Here is a 16,646-nt window from a genome sequence, read left to right on the forward strand (position 1 = left end):
ATGAGAAAATATTATTTTACTGAAAGAGTAGTAGATCCTTGGAACAAACTTCCAGCAGACGTGGTAGATAAATCCACAGTAACTGAATTTAAACATGCCTGGGATAAACATATATCCATCCTAAGGTAAAATACAGAAAATAGTATAAGGGCAGACTAGATGGACCAGGAGGTCTTTTTCTGCCGTCAGACTTCTATGTTTCTATGTTTCTAATTGCTTAATGATAGATTGAATAATCCTACCCCTGTTCTATTGCATCCTATTTATGATATATAAAAGAAAAAACCATGTTCCAAACCAAATATTGATATTAATTGCATAAATCACGTAGTAAAATCAAAATTCATTGACCCAGCGGAGAGAAAAGTAACGGCCTGTTCTCTTCCATGACATATACACACTCTCCTCGTGTCAGATAATTTCGGTAACTAATTTATTTATTTATTTCAGGAACACTCCCCCCCCTGTCATTCAATGGTGTCCCGCTTTACCAATGTTAAAATCTGGTCACCTTATGTAAGAGTCAGTTGTGTAGGTTTTGTGTTATTTTTGTGTGAAGAGCGATTATCATTTATTATTAAAACATTTTTTTGTGTCTGCAATACCGGATTTGACCACAGGAGGGCAGTTTTCTATCATCAACTATGAGGCCATCCTAAGCCTTAAGGCCGGGTGATTTACATTGTGCCTTTCTCTAGAAAAAGGCGCCATCCCGTGGCGAACAGGGGTATAGCAGCCCCCTGGAGAAATAAAGTTTTTTCTCCGTTTGAAAGCAGCGCTTGCGAAGGTTGGAAACGCCACGACCACTGAATCCACATTTCCCCACCAAACAGTGGGTCCTTGCAAACGTGTCATGCGTTGAAGTCCAGATATCTTCAGGTTGCCAAGGTTGGGAAACACTGGCCTATGGGACCGCCTCGCTTGGCGTAAAGCGGGAAATGATCCCCCAGGAATGGAGTGGCTTGGCGACTTAAAGTAGTTTTACAATGGCGGGGGGCCCAGACACTTAGGCTGTATGGGGCCCTAAAATTCCTGATGGCGGCCCTGATTGGGTATGTTTATTACTAGAAGCGCCAGCCATAGGAATAGCACACCGGGAGGCCCACGAGGCGCAGGACCGGTGGAGAAGAAAGAATCCCATTTTGAAGAGCGTAAAGCGAATTTTAAAAGCGTCACGAGGGCCGTAACGCTAATGGGAAGGGACAGAAAATAGCGGTTTAGCGCGGTCCACAGGTAGAGGAGCCAGTCGAGAAATAAATATTTTTCTCGTCGGTTGAAGACAGCGGTTGCGAATGTCTGAAACGCCACGACCACTGAAAGAAATCCGCCTCCGCAACGCTAAAGGGAAAGCCTAGAAAATGGCGTCATCGCGTGGCGAACAGGGGTATAGCAGCCACCCCGAGAAAAACTTTTTTCTCTCTGTTTGAAGGCAGCGCTTCTGGAGGTTGGAAACGCCACGACCACCAAATCCACATTTCCCCACCAAACAGCGGGTCGATTGGAACGCGTGATTCGTAGGATGGTGAGTACGTTTTAATTTTGGGGGTTAGGGTTATTAGGGTTATTAGGGTTAGGGCCCGGGTTAGGGTTAGGGCGCGGATTATTTAACCCTTGAACGTCTTTCAGTATTTCAATTGTGTCCCCTTTTCCTTCTGTCCACCACACTAGACAGATGGAGTTCATTAAAGTCTTTCCTGATTACTATCTACAGTGCCTTTCACAAAATAATTCTCCAAGTCTTTGGAGAAGGGCAGAATAGAAATATAATAATAATAATAATAATAATAATAATAATAATAATAATAATAATGGCTGCCGGCTTCTATATTTACTTCTTTATTAAAATCTTATGATTGATATTAACAGGCCATCACAGCCCTTCTTAACTGGGTTTAAGCCCGGCATCTGGACTTGGCCCAGCCACCCTAGGGATGGGGAGGGTTAGGGTTAATGTGATGGCAGGACCCAGGGGAAGAGCCTTCTCTGTGGCGGCCCCGGCCCTCTGGAACCAACTCCCCCAGAGATTAGAATTGCCCCCACCCTCCTTGCCTTTCGTAAGCTACTCAAAACCCACCTCTGCCGCCAGGCATGGGGGAATTAAGATTCCTTTTCCCCCTAGGCCTTTGCAATTTTATGCATGGTATGTTTGTATGTATGTAAGTTTGGTTGTTTATATTAAGGGGTTTTTAATTCGTTCTTAGTATTGGATTATAATTGTACACTGTTTTATGACTGCTGTTAGCCGCCCCGAGTCTTCGGAGAGGGATGGCATATAAATCCAATAAGTAAACGATTAAATAAACAAATGATTAAATAAATAAATAAATAAACAAATAAATAAATAAATAAATAAATAAATATGATGATGACGATGATGATCACAGCCCTTCTTAACTGGGTTTAAGGCTTTTGCAGGATTACTCCCCTATTCCTTTGATATAGCAAACCGCATCATCGCTTATTGATATTAATAAGGCATTAATAATAAAGATATAGGATAATAAAATTAAAATCCAATAGATTTCTTTTTGTGTGCGCAATACCGGATGTGACCACCGGAGGGCAGTTTTCTATCATTAACAATGCTGAATCCGGCACAGCAGGGTTAATGTGATGGCGGGACCTTCTCTGTGGCGGCCCCGGCCCTCTGGAACCAACTCCCCCCAGAGATTAGAATTGCCCCCACCGTCCTTGCCTTTCGGGATTGCTCCCTACCGGACATGACCACCGGAGGGCAGGTTTCTATCATTAGCAATGCTGAATCAGGCATAGCGGGGTTAATGTGATGGCGGGACCTTCTCTGTGGCGGCCCCGGCCCTCTGGAACCAACTCCCCCCAGAGATTAGATTTGCCCCCACCCTCCTTGCCTTTCAGGACTGCTCCCCCATTCCTTTGATGTAGCAAACCCGCATCATCGCTTGTTAATATTAATAAGGCGTTAATAATAAAGATATCGGATAATAAAATTAAAATCCAATAGATTTCTTTTTGCCTCCGCAAAATACCGGACGTGACCACCGGAGGGCAGGTTTCTATCATTAACAATGCTGAATCAGGCATAGCGGGGTTAATGTGATGGCGGGACCTTCTCTGTAGCGGCCCCGGCCCGCTGGAACCAACTCCCCCCAGAGATTAGAATTGCCCCCACTCTCCTTGCCTTTCAGGACTGCTCCCCCATTCCTTTCATGTAGCAAACCCGCATCATCGCTTGTTAATATTAATAAGGCGTTAATAATAAAGATATCGGATAATAAAATTAAAATCCAATAGATTTATTTTTGCCTCCGCAAAATACCAGACGTGACCACCGGAGGGCAGGTTTCTATCATTAGCAATGCTGAATCAGGCATAGCGGGGTTAATGTGATGGCGGGACCTTCTCTGTGGCGGCCCCGGCCCTCTGGAACCAACTCCCCCCAGAGATTAGAATTGCCCCCGCCCTCCTTGCCTTTCGGGATTGCTCCCTACCGGACGTGACCACCGGATGGCAGTTTTCTATCATTAACAATGCTGAATCAGGCATAGCAGGGTTAATGTGATGGCGGGATCTTCTCTGTGGTGGCCCCGGCCCTCTGGAACCAACTCCCCCCAGAGATTAGAATTGCCCCCACCGTCCTTGCCTTTCGGGATTGCTCCCTACCGGACATGACCACCGGAGGGCAGGTTTCTATCATTAGCAATGCTGAATCAGGCATAGCGGGGTTAATGTGATGGCGGGACCTTCTCTGTGGCGGCCCCGGCCCTCTGGAACCAACTCCCCCCAGAGATTAGAATTGACCCCACCCTCCTTGCCTTTCAGGACTGGCCCCCATTCCTTTGATGTAGCAAACCCGCATCATCGCTTGTTAATATTAATAAGGCGTTAATAATAAAGATATCGGATAATAAAATTAAAATCCAATAGATTTCTTTTTGCCTCCGCAAAATACCGGACGTGACCACCGGAGGGCAGGTTTCTATCATTAGCAATGCTGAATCAGGTATAGCGGGGTTAATGTGATGGCGGGACCTTCTCTGTGGCGGCCCCGGCCCTCTGGAACCAACTCCCCCCAGAGATTAGAATTGCCCCCACCCTCCTCGCCTTTCAGGACTGCTGCCCCATTCCTTTCATGTAGCAAACCCGCATCATCGCTTGTTAATATTAATAAGGCGTTAATAATAAAGATATCGGATAGAAAATTAAAATCCAATAGATTTCTTTTTGCCTCCGCAAAATACCGGACGTGACCACCGGAGGGCAGGTTTCTATCATTAGCAATGCTGAATCAGGCATAGCGGGGTTAATGTGATGGCGGGACCTTCTCTGTGGTGGCCCCGGCCCTCTGGAACCAACTCCCCCCAGAGATTAGAATTGCCCTCACCCTCCTTGCCTTTCAGGATTGCTCCCCCAATCCTTTGATGTAGGAAATCGCATCATGGCTTGTTAATAATAATAAGGCATTAATAATAAAGATATAGGATAATAAAATTAAAATTCAATCTAAAAAGTAGATTTCTTTTTGTGTCCGCAATACGTGACCACCGGAGGGCAATTTTCTATCATTAACAATGCTGAATCAGGCATAGCAGGGTGAATGTGATGGCGGGATCTTCTCTGTGGCGGCCCCGGCCCTCTGGAACAAACTCCCCCCAGAGATTAGAATTGCCCTTACCCTCCTTGTCTTTCAGAATTGCTCCCCCAGTCCTTTGATGTATCAAACCGCATCATGACTTGTTGATATTAATAACGCATTAATAATAAAGATATCGGATAATAAAATTAAAATCCAATAGATTTCTTTTTGCGTCCGCAATACCGGACTTGACCACCGGAGGGCAGTTTTCTATCATTAACAATGCTGAATCAGGGATAGCAGGGTGAATGTGATGGCGGGACCTTCTCTGTGGCGGCCCCGGCCTTCTGGAACCAACTCCCCCCAGAGATTAGAATTGCCCACACCCTCCTTGCCTTTCAGGATTGCTCCCCCATTCCTTTGATGTATCAAACCGCATCATGGCTTGTTGATATTAATAAGGCATTAATAATAAAGATATCGGATAATAAAATTAAAATTCAATTTAAAAAGTAGATTTATTTTTGTGTCCGCCATACGTGACCACCGGAGGGCAGTTTTCTATCATTAACAATGCTGAATCAGGCATAGCAGGGTGAATGTGATGGCGGGACCTTCTCTGTGGCGGCCCCGGCCCTCTGGAACAAACTCCCCCCAGAGATTAGAATTGCCCCCACCCTCCTTGCCTTTCAGGATTGCTCCCCCATTCCTTTGATGTAGAGAACCGCATCATGGCTTGTTAATATTAATAAGGCATTAATAAGAAAGATGTAGGATAATAAAATTAAAATTCAATTTAAAAGTAGATTTCTTTTTGTGTCCGCAATACGTGACCACCGGAGGGCAGTTTTCTATCATTAACAATTCTGAATCAGGTACTGTATAGCAGGGTTAATGTGATGGCGGGATCTTCTCTGTGGCGGCCCCGGCCCTCTGGAACCAACTCCCCCCAGAGATTAGAATTGCCCCCACCCTCCTTGCCTCTCAGGATTGCTCCCCCAATCCTTTGATGTAGGAAATCGCATCATGGCTTGTTAATAATAATAAGGCATTAATAATAAAGATATAGGATAATAAAATTAAAATTCAATCTAAAAAGTAGATTTCTTTTTGTGTCCGCAATACGTGACCACCGGAGGGCAATTTTCTATCATTAACAATGCTGAATCAGGCATAGCAGGGTGAATGTGATGGCGGGATCTTCTCTGTGGCGGCCCCGGCCCTCTGGAACAAACTCCCCCCAGAGATTAGAATTGCCCTTACCCTCCTTGTCTTTCAGGATTGCTCCCCCAGTCCCTTGATGTATCAAACCGCATCATGGCTTGTTGATATTAATAACGCATTAATAATAAAGATATTGGATAATAAAATTAAAATCCAATAGATTTCTTTTTGCGTCCGCAATACCGGACTTGACCACCGGAGGGCAGTTTTCTATCATTAACAATGCTGAATCAGGGATAGCAGGGTGAATGTGATGGCGGGACCTTCTCTGTGGCGGCCCCGGCCTTCTGGAACCAACTCCCCCCAGAGATTAGAATTGTCCCCACCCTCCTTGCCTTTCAGGATTGCTCCCCCATTCCTTTGATGTATCAAACCGCATCATGGCTTGTTGATATTAATAAGGCATTAATAATAAAGATATCGGATAATAAAATTAAAATTCAATTTAAAAAGTAGATTTCTTTTTGTGTCCGCCATACGTGACCACCGGAGGGCAGTTTTCTATCATTAACAATGCTGAATCAGGCATAGCAGGGTGAATGTGATGGCGGGACCTTCTCTGTGGCGGCCCCGGCCCTCTGGAACAAACTCCCCCCAGAGATTAGAATTGCCCCCACCCTCCTTGCCTTTCAGGATTGCTCCCCCATTCCTTTGATGTAGAGAACCGCATCATGGCTTGTTAATATTAATAAGGCATTAATAAGAAAGATGTAGGATAATAAAATTAAAATTCAATTTAAAAAGTAGATTTCTTTTTGTGTCCGCAATACGTGACCACCGGAGGGCAGTTTTCTATCATTAACAATTCTGAATCAGGTACTGTATAGCAGGGTGAAAGTGATGGCGGGACCTTCTCTGTGGCGGCCCCGGCCCTCTGGAACCAACTCCCCCCAGAGATTAGAATTGCCCCCACCCTCCTTGCCTCTCAGGATTGCTCCCCCAATCCTTTGATGTAGGAAATCGCATCATGGCTTGTTAATAATAATAAGGCATTAATAATAAAGATATAGGATAATAAAATTAAAATTCAATCTAAAAAGTAGATTTCTTTTTGTGTCCGCAATACGTGACCACCGGAGGGCAATTTTCTATCATTAACAATGCTGAATCAGGCATAGCAGGGTGAATGTGATGGCGGGATCTTCTCTGTGGCGGCCCCGGCCCTCTGGAACAAACTCCCCCCAGAGATTAGAATTGCCCTTACCCTCCTTGTCTTTCAGGATTGCTCCCCCAGTCCCTTGATGTATCAAACCGCATCATGGCTTGTTGATATTAATAACGCATTAATAATAAAGATATCGGATAATAAAATTAAAATCCAATAGATTTCTTTTTGCGTCCGCAATACCGGACTTGACCACCGGAGGGCAGTTTTCTATCATTAACAATGCTGAATCAGGGATAGCAGGGTGAATGTGATGGCGGGACCTTCTCTGTGGCGGCCCCGGCCTTTTGGAACCAACTCCCCCCAGAGATTAGAATTGCCCACACCCTCCTTGCCTTTCAGGATTGTTCCCCCATTCCTTTGATGTATCAAACCGCATCATGGCTTGTTGATATTAATAAGGCATTAATAATAAAGATATCGGATAATACAATTAAAATTCAATTTAAAAAGTAGATTTCTTTTTGTGTCCGCAATACGTGACCACCGGAGAGCAGTTTTCTATCATTAACAATGCTGAATCGGGCATAACAGGGTTAATGTGATGGCGGGACCTTCTCTGTGGCGGCCCCGGCCCTCTGGAACAAACTCCCCCCAGAGATTAGAATTGCCCCCACCCTCCCTGCCTTTCAGGATTGCTCCCCCATTCCTTTGATGTATCGAACCGCATCATGGCTTTTTGATATTAATAAGGCATTAATTATAAAGATATCGGATAATAAAATTAAAATCCAAGTTAAAAAGTAGATTTCTTTTTGTGTCCGCAATAGGTGACCATCGGAGGGCAGTTTTGTATCATTAATAATGCTGAATCAGGCATAGCAGGGTTAATGTGATGGCGGGACCTTCTCTGTGGCGGCCCCGGCCCTCTGGAACCAACTCCCCCCAGAGATTTGAATTGCCTCCACCCTCCTTGCCTTTCAGGATTGCTCCCCCATTCCTTTGATGTAGCAAACCCGCATCATCGGTTGTTAAAAATAAAGATATCGGATAATAAAATTAAAATCCAATTCTGTAGATTTCTTTTGGCGTCCGCAATACCGGACGTGACCACCGGAGGGCTGTTTTCTATCCTTAACAATGCTGAATCAGGCATAGCGGGGTCAATGTGATATCGGGACCTTCTCTGTGGCGGCCCCGGCCCTCTGGAACCAACTCCCCCCAGAGATTAGAATGGCCCCCACCCTCCTTGCCTTTTGTAAGCTACTGAAAACCCACCTCTGCTGTCAGGCACGCGGCAATTCTAGAGTTTTCCGGAATTTCCTGGAATTTTCTAGAATTTTCCGGAATTTTGTAGTATTTTCTGGAATTTTCTGGCCCTGCCCCCTCCCCCCAGCTTTCCCCCCCCCCCATGCGGGCGTCGTGCGTGTGTTGGGAGCGTCGGCCTCAGTGCAGGAGTGAAAACCGCGCGAGTTTCCTCAGGGTGGGATTGAGTGGTCGCTCTTGTGCCATCTAGAAGCGCGCAGGGTTCGAGACGCTCGCGGGCAGCCGTGCCGACCGGGAGCAGCAGCCCGAGCGCAGGGGAGGCCGAGTCCGCTGTGGCCGAGGCGGCCGAAACCAGCATGGAGGAGGAGGCTGCGGCTGCGGTCATCACGGCGGCCATGCGGCAGGAGAAGGCGCGCCTGGATGCTGAGGGCCGCGAAACGGAGCGGCGGAGGCCGGAGGAGGTGCGGGGCCCGAGCACTCGGAGGGGCTGGGACGGGGCTCCGGGGCGGGAGGAGGCCCGGAGAGACTTCGTAGTGGTTTCATTTATTTTAATTCTCTCACATGAAACCGGGATTGAGCGCCTCAACTTTCCCTCCAGAAACGAGGGAATTGTCTTCACGCAGCCTCGGAGCTTTGTGTGCCGCCAAATACGCACTTGACTTGACTTGCATTTATTCCACTTCGACGACGCCCAGCAAGTGAATGAAATAAAATAAATGCTTCTCCATTTCCCCCTTGCGTCGTTTTTCTCCTCGAGGAGAGAGCAGCAAGGGGGGGGGGGGCACGTGGGCAGCCTGCAAAAAGGGCTTCGGTTTTAGATGTTTTTCCCCCCTCGCTAAAATTTTGTCCCTCAGCTTTATTTGTGGTCCAGGATTTTTTTGGTACACAATAAATTCAGAGATCCATCCCCTCCGCCCAAATTACTACTAGTAGTACTAGTACTACTATGATGACTACTACTACTACTACTAGTAGTAGTAGTAGTATTTATTGCATTTATATCCCACCCCTCTCCAAGGACTTAGGACAGAATTTAAAATTCTTGTAAAAAGCATGCAAATAAAATTAAACCTCCTTTAACTCCCCCAAACTGCCTGCAAGCCTACATTTTCCCCTGCCTTGCTGAAAGTTGACATCTAATGTTAGAAATGTGGGAAATTTATTGTTTATATTTATTTATTTATTCATTCATTTATTCAGTCAATCACCCACAACATAAAGTAATACCTCAGCCAACCTGGCCTATGTATGAAAACGTGTGTTTGCCTGTTTGAATGGGGCTGATTGATTTTTAAACATGGGGTTTAGATTAACTACTTGTAAATTTAATTGGATTAGGATATATAGATAGAAAGAGAGATAGATAGATAGATGAGGACTGGGGCGGCTTAGCACCCCGGTCATCCATCCATCCATCCATCCATTCATCCATCTAATCTAATCTAATATATAATATGTTCCAAGCTGCCCCAGTCCTCACAGAGGGGCGGCATATAAATCCAAATAAAATCACAATCGTGATTGACAGGGAGGAATTATATATTGGCAAATAGAAAATAAATCAAATCTGATGTACTCGGAACACCCTCACCATATTACAACAATATAACATGTTTATCTGACACTGTATGTAGAAAATTCAGAGCCAAACAGCTGCTCTGGATGAGTAGCTGCTTTGGTTGAATAAAAGGCTGTATTTCCAGTGGGTCCTTGAAGGAAAGAGTAGGGATGAACTATTCTTTAATTGGTGAAAGATAATACAAATGTTTATATTTCCAATAGCACGTTCAGTTAATGTCGATATTTATAATTGATTACTTTTTTCCCCCTCACAGGCTTACATGAATAGGGACAGAGATTGAAATGAGATGCGCTACAAGAGACTTCAACACTTTCTTGAAAAAAGCAACATCTACTCAAAGTTCTTGCTGACTAAGATGGAACAGCAGCAATTGGAGGTGAGCAGCATTTAAAAATAGAAGCTAGATATATGGAATCTGTCTAGTAATGCATTTCAGATAAAGCTTCCATAATATCATTTGTCATTGGAATTAAAAACATCTAGGTTCTGGTCATTTTTATTGGATTTCACGGCATAGTTTTGGCCTAATATAAATGAGTCCACCTGTGTTTGTGTAGATACACAACACCCACAAATTCACGCATACATGACCGAAGGCTAGTTTGGCCTACAGGTTAAGTGGAGATCTGAATTCCAGTCCTGCCTTATGCATGCAAGCCAACCACAGTCATTCTCTTTCGGCTTAGGAAGAAGTAATTGGCAAACCACTTCCAAACACTGGGCTAGAAGACTTGTCCTTATAGTTACCAGGACTCAAGACAGACTCAAGCGTGTCTTCACGCAAGAATTCACGTAGCCATAGCAAGCTGATGCTGAGCTGCTATTTTTGAACTAGAGTCAGAAAGAACCACCTTTGCCAGACCAAGCCTCGAATACAGCTCATCTGTCTGGAACCCCCACCGCATTTCCGACATAAACACTCTAGAAAACATCCAGAGATATTTTTTTAGAAGAGCCCTCCACTCCTCCACTCGTAACAGAATACCCTATGTAACTAGACTTACAATCCTAAGTTTAGAAAGCTTAGACCTACGTCCCCTTAAACACGACAACCAAAGCCCATAAAATCATCTGCTACAACGTCCTTCCCGTCAAAGACTACTTCAGCTTCAACCACAACAACACACGAGCACACAACAGATACAAACTTAAAGTAAACCGCTCTAAACTTGACTGCAGGGAATACAAATTTAGTAACCGAGTAGTTGATGCATGGAAGCCACTACCAGACTCTGTAGTATCATCTCTTAAACCCCAAAACTTTACCCTTAGATTATCTACTTTTGACATCTCCTGATTCCCAAGAGGTTAGTAAGGGGCGTGCATAAGCGCACCAGCGTGCCTTCCATCCCCTGTCCTAATGTTTCTAGTACAGTATCCTGTATATAAATATTATTATATCTTTGTATACCACCAATCCATACTTGACAAAACAAACAAACAAATAAAATAAATAGATGTAGCACCATATCTAATCCATACACAACTACTTATGCTTAACAGGACGGTCAACTTCTTTCAACTTTTTGTAAGCCAGCTATTGTGGCCAAGAAGTGGAGCTCTTCCCTCACTATCGGGAGTTTGTGAGTTTGATCCTAGGTAGAAGCAGACGTAGGGTCTCCCGCTTGGACTAGATGACCTGTAAGGTCCTTCCAACTCTTAATCCGTTAAATTCTTAAAAATAGAGTTTGAAAAAAGTCAAACAGCTTTCACTCCCCCCTCGAACATTCTTAAGCTGTCATGACACTACTGAAATAAGGGCCACAGAACGAGGAGACGCAGGGGCTCCATTTCACAGGCTTTCCGGTCTTATCCCAACGCACATTACAGGATTGTGTTTACGTATGATTCCCGGGAACAGTATTCTGATTAAACAGTTTCTATTAATTGGCCTGGCTTTAATTTTTTCTCATTTTTCAGCAGTTTAGCTCCTTAACCAGCAGCTAAACTCTAGGTTTTGTTGTTGTCACAAAGCCTCTGGTTCGTGGCCTTGTTATCTTGCCTTCCAGTATAAGCAGAACAAAGTTTCATCCTAACGTCCAATTGCATTGCTGTTCTACTATGACACCCTTGATTCTGACTTTCTGTTTCTACGCGTTCTCTCCTGGGTTGATAACAAAGTATAAATTATATACCGCTCCAAAAAAAATAAAGGGAACACTTAAACAGCAGAATAGAACTCCAAGTAAATCAAACTTTTGTGAAATCAAACCGTCCACTTAGGAAGCAACTGATTGACAGTCAATTATACAGGCTCTTGTGCACATTCAACTTTGTACAGAACGAAGGGTTCAGTATTTCATTCATTCAGATCTAGAGTGTGTTATTTGAAGGTTCCCTTTATTTTTATTTTTTGAGCAGCGTACTTTATAAAGTATAAAAAGATGTTGAGACTTTGGGAAAGGTGCAGAGAAGGACAACTAAGAAGATTCAAGAGCTGGCGGCTAAAACATAGGAAGAACGGTTGGAGGATTTGGGTTTGGCTAATCTAGAGAAAAGAAGGATTAGTGGGGACATGATAGCAGCATCCCAATATTTGAGAGGCTGCCATAAAGAAGAGGGTATCAAATTATTCCCCAAAGCACTGAAAGGCAGGACCAAAAACGATGGAAACTAATCAAAGAGAAGCAACCTGGCATTGAGAAACTGCCTAACAGCGAGGGCAATTAGCCAACGGGACAGCTGGCCTTCGGACATCGTGGGTGCTTTAGGGAAGAAGCGACTAGCCTGAAACGGTATAAGATTTCCTGCTTGAGCAGGGGGCTGGATTAGAAGACCTCCAAGGTCCCTTCCAGCTTTATTCTGATTCATGCTAGGGAAAAAAAATCATCTAAGTTAAATTGAATCTCTCATTCCTAAACCTCTAAGGCAGCAATTTGTTTGTTTATTTCTTTGTAAAATTTATACAAATGGACTCTGGGCGGCTTACAATAAAAACAATAGCGAACCTTTTTTGGTTCTCGTGGTAAAAGGGGGGAGAGGGTGCGTGCCCATACCCATAATCCCATGCATGGCTCCCAGCACGCGATGGCACAGCCTTTGGGGAGGGGGAAAACGGCCTCCCCTACCCCACCCTGGAGGGTGAAACAGGATGTATCCTGACTCCCACTAGGCCCAGAAGGCCCAACTGGTGCACCAGACCTGAGCCTGCGTGTCCACCCATATGACTCCATGTGCCACTTGTGACACGCGTACCATAGGTTTGCCATCATGGCTTTGAGGTATTTGCTATTAAAATGAAAATAGTCTCAAATGCCAAAGTAGAGAGGTACATCAAATTTTGAAGTTCACTTGTCTGTGCATAAAAAATGATTGATTTGTAAAAAATTAGGGTTAGGGTTAGGGTTAAGGTGATGGCGGGACCCAGGGGAAGAACCTTCTCTGTGGCGGCCCCGGCCCTCTGGAACCACCTCCCCCCAGAGATTAGAATTGCCCCCACCCTCCTTGCCTTTCAGGATTGCTCCCCCATTCCTTTGATGTAGCAAAGCCGTATCATCGCTTGTTAATATTAATAAGGTGTTAATAATAAAGATATTGGATAATAAAATTAAAATCCAATAGATTTCTTTTTGCCTCCGCAAAATACCGGACGTGACCACCGGAGGGGAGTTTCCCCATCGTTAACAATGCTGAATCAGGCATAGCGGCGTTAATGTGATGGCGGGACCTTCTCTGGGGCGGCCCCGGCCCTCTGGATCCAACTCCCCCCAGAGATTAGAATTGCCCCCACCCTCCTTGCCTTTCAGGATTGCTCCCCCATTCCTTTGATGTAGCAAACCCGCATCATCGCTTGTTAATATTAATTAGGCGTTAATAATAAAGATATCGGATAATAAAATTAAAATCCAATAGATTTCTTTTTGCCTCCGCAAAATACCGGACGTGACCACCGGAGGGCAGCTTTCTATAATTAACAATGCTGAATCAGGCATAGCGGCGTTAATGTGATGGCGGGTCCTTCTTTGTGGCGGCCCCGGCCCTCTGGAACCAACTCCCCCCAGAGATTAGAATTGCCCCCACCCTCCTTTTCTTTCAGGATTGCTCCCCCATTCCTTTGATGTAGCAAACCCGCATCATCGCTTGTTAATATTAATAAGACGTTAATAATAAAGATATCGGATAATAAAATTAAAATCCAATAGATTTCTTTTTGCCTCCGCAAAATACCGGACGTGACCACCGGAGGGCAGCTTTCTATAATTAACAATGCTGAATCAGGCATAGCGGCGTTAATGTGATGGCGGGTCCTTCTTTGTGGCGGCCCCGGCCCTCTGGAACCAACTCCCCCCAGAGATTAGAATTGCCCCCACCCTCCTTGCCTTTCAGGATTGCTCCCCCATTCCTTTGATGTAGCAAACCCGCATCATCGCTTGTTAATATTAATTAGGCGTTAATAATAAAGATATCGGATAATAAAATTAAAATCCAATAGATTTCTTTTTGCCTCCGCAAAATACCGGACGTGACCACCGGAGGGGAGTTTCCCCATCTTTAACAATGCTGAATCAGGCATAGCGGCGTTAATGTGATGGCGGGACCTTCTCTGTGGCGGCCCCGGCCCTCTGGAACCAACTCCCCCCAGAGATTAGAATTGCCCCCACCCTCCTTGCCTTTCAGGATTGCTCCCCCATTCCTTTGATGTAGCAAACCCGCATCATCGCTTGTTAATATTAATTAGGCGTTAATAATAAAGATATCGGATAATAAAATTAAAATCCAATAGATTTCTTTTTGCCTCCGCAAAATACCGGACGTGACCATCGGAGGGGAGTTTCCCCATCGTTAACAATGCTGAATCAGGCATAGCGGCGTTAATGTGATGGCGGGACCTTCTCTGGGGCGGCCCCGGCCCTCTGGATCCAACTCCCCCCAGAGATTAGAATTGCCCCCACCCACCTTGCCTTTCAGGATTGCTCCCCCATTCCTTTGATGTAGCAAACCCGCATCATCGCTTGTTAATATTAATTAGGCGTTAATAATAAAGATATCGGATAATAAAATTAAAATCCAATAGATTTCTTTTTGCCTCCGCAAAATACCGGACGTGACCACCGGAGGGGAGTTTCCCCATCGTTAACAATGCTGAATCAGGCATAGCGGCGTTAATGTGATGGCGGGACCTTCTCTGTGGCGGCCCCGGCCCTCTGGATCCAACTCCCCCCAGAGATTAGAATTGCCCCCACCCTCCTTGCCTTTCAGGATTGCTCCCCCATTCCTTTGATGTAGCAAACCCGCATCATCGCTTGTTAATATTAATTAGGCGTTAATAATAAAGATATCGGATAATAAAATTAAAATCCAATAGATTTCTTTTTGCCTCCGCAGAATACCGGACGTGACCACCGGAGGGCAGGTTGCCCATCATTAACAATGCTGAATCAGGCATAGCGGGGTTAATATGATGGCGGGACCTTCTCTGTGGCGGCCCCGGCCCTCTGGAACCAACTCCCCCCAGAGATTAGAATTGCCCCCACCCTCCTTGCCTTTCAGGATTGCTCCCCCATTCCTTTGATGTAGCAAACCTGCATCATCGCTTGTTAATATTAATAAGGCGTTAATAATAAAGATATCAGATAATAAAATTAAAATCCAATAGATTTCTTTTTGCCTCCGCAAAATACCGGACGTGACCACCGGAGGGCAGCTTTCTATCATTAACAATGCTGAATCAGGCATAGCGGGGTTAATGTGATGGCGGGACCTTCTTTGTGGCGGCCCCGGCCCTCTGGAACCAACTCCCCCCAGAGATTAGAATTGCCCCCACCCTCCTTGCCTTTCAGGATTGCTCCCCCATTCCTTTGACGTAGCAAACCCGCATCATCGCTTGTTAATATTAATAAGGCGTTAATAATAAAGATATCGGATAATAAAATTAAAATCCAATAGATTTCTTTTTGCCTCCGCAAAATACCGGACGTGACCACCGGAGGGCAGCTTTGTATCATTAACAATGCTGAATCAGGCATAGCAGGGTCAATGTGATGGCGGGACCTTCTCTGTGGCGGCCCCGGCCCGCTGGAACCAACTCCCCCGAGAGATTAGAATTGCCCCCACCCTCCTTGCCTTTCAGAATTGCTCCCCCATTCCTTTGATGTAGCAAACCTTAATCATCGCTTGTTAATATTAATTAGGCGTTAATAATAAAGATATCGGATAATAAAATTAAAATCCAATAGATTTCTTTTTGCCTCCGCAAAATACCGGATGTGACCACCGGAGGGCAGGATTCCCATCATTAACAATGCTGAATCAGGCATAGCGGGGTTAACGTGATGGCGGGACCTTCTCTGTGGAGGCCCCGGCCCTCTGGAACCAACTCTCCCCAGAGATTAGAATTGCCCCCACCCTCCTTGCCTTTCAGGATTGCTCCCCCATTCCTTTGATGTAGCAAAGCCGTATCATCGCTTGTTAATATTAATAAGGTGTTAATAATAAAGATATTGGATAATAAAATTAAAATCCAATAGATTTCTTTTTGCCTCCGCAAAATACCGGACGTGACCACCGGAGGGGAGTTTCCCCATCGTTAACAATGCTGAATCAGGCATAGCGGCGTTAATGTGATGGCGGGACCTTCTCTGGGGCGGCCCCGGCCCTCTGGATCCAACTCCCCCCAGAGATTAGAATTGCCCCCACCCTCCTTGCCTTTCAGGATTGCTCCCCCATTCCTTTGATGTAGCAAACCCGCATCATCGCTTGTTAATATTAATTAGGCGTTAATAATAAAGATATCGGATAATAAAATTAAAATCCAATAGATTTCTTTTTGCCTCCGCAAAATACCGGACGTGACCACCGGAGGGCAGCTTTCTATAATTAACAATGCTGAATCAGGCATAGCGGCGTTAATGTGATGGCGGGTCCTTCTTTGTGGCGGCCCCGGCCCTCTGGAACCAACTCCCCCCAGAGATTAGAAT

At 45.0% G+C, this 16,646-nt stretch overlaps 1 long non-coding RNA gene across 3 annotated transcripts; it reads left to right on the top strand.

Annotated features, from left to right (window-relative positions):
• Positions 1–776: 776 nt before the first annotated feature.
• Positions 777–15,331, top strand: LOC139162534 (uncharacterized). Of its 3 annotated transcripts, none has more exons than XR_011558343.1 (3): positions 777–888; positions 1,430–1,522; positions 9,983–10,218. It is a non-coding gene; the product is annotated as an uncharacterized lncRNA (long non-coding RNA). The 3 variants fall into 3 exon arrangements; XR_011558342.1 differs by lacking the exons at positions 777–888; positions 1,430–1,522 and adding exons at positions 8,312–8,608; positions 15,055–15,331 and having other exon boundaries at positions 9,983–10,105; XR_011558341.1 differs by lacking the exons at positions 777–888; positions 1,430–1,522 and adding an exon at positions 8,308–8,608.
• The last annotated feature ends 1,315 nt before the right edge of the window (positions 15,332–16,646 follow it).

This window comes from Erythrolamprus reginae, chromosome 1 (genome assembly GCF_031021105.1).
Source record: "Erythrolamprus reginae isolate rEryReg1 chromosome 1, rEryReg1.hap1, whole genome shotgun sequence".
Taxonomy (NCBI): domain Eukaryota; kingdom Metazoa; phylum Chordata; class Lepidosauria; order Squamata; family Dipsadidae; genus Erythrolamprus; species Erythrolamprus reginae.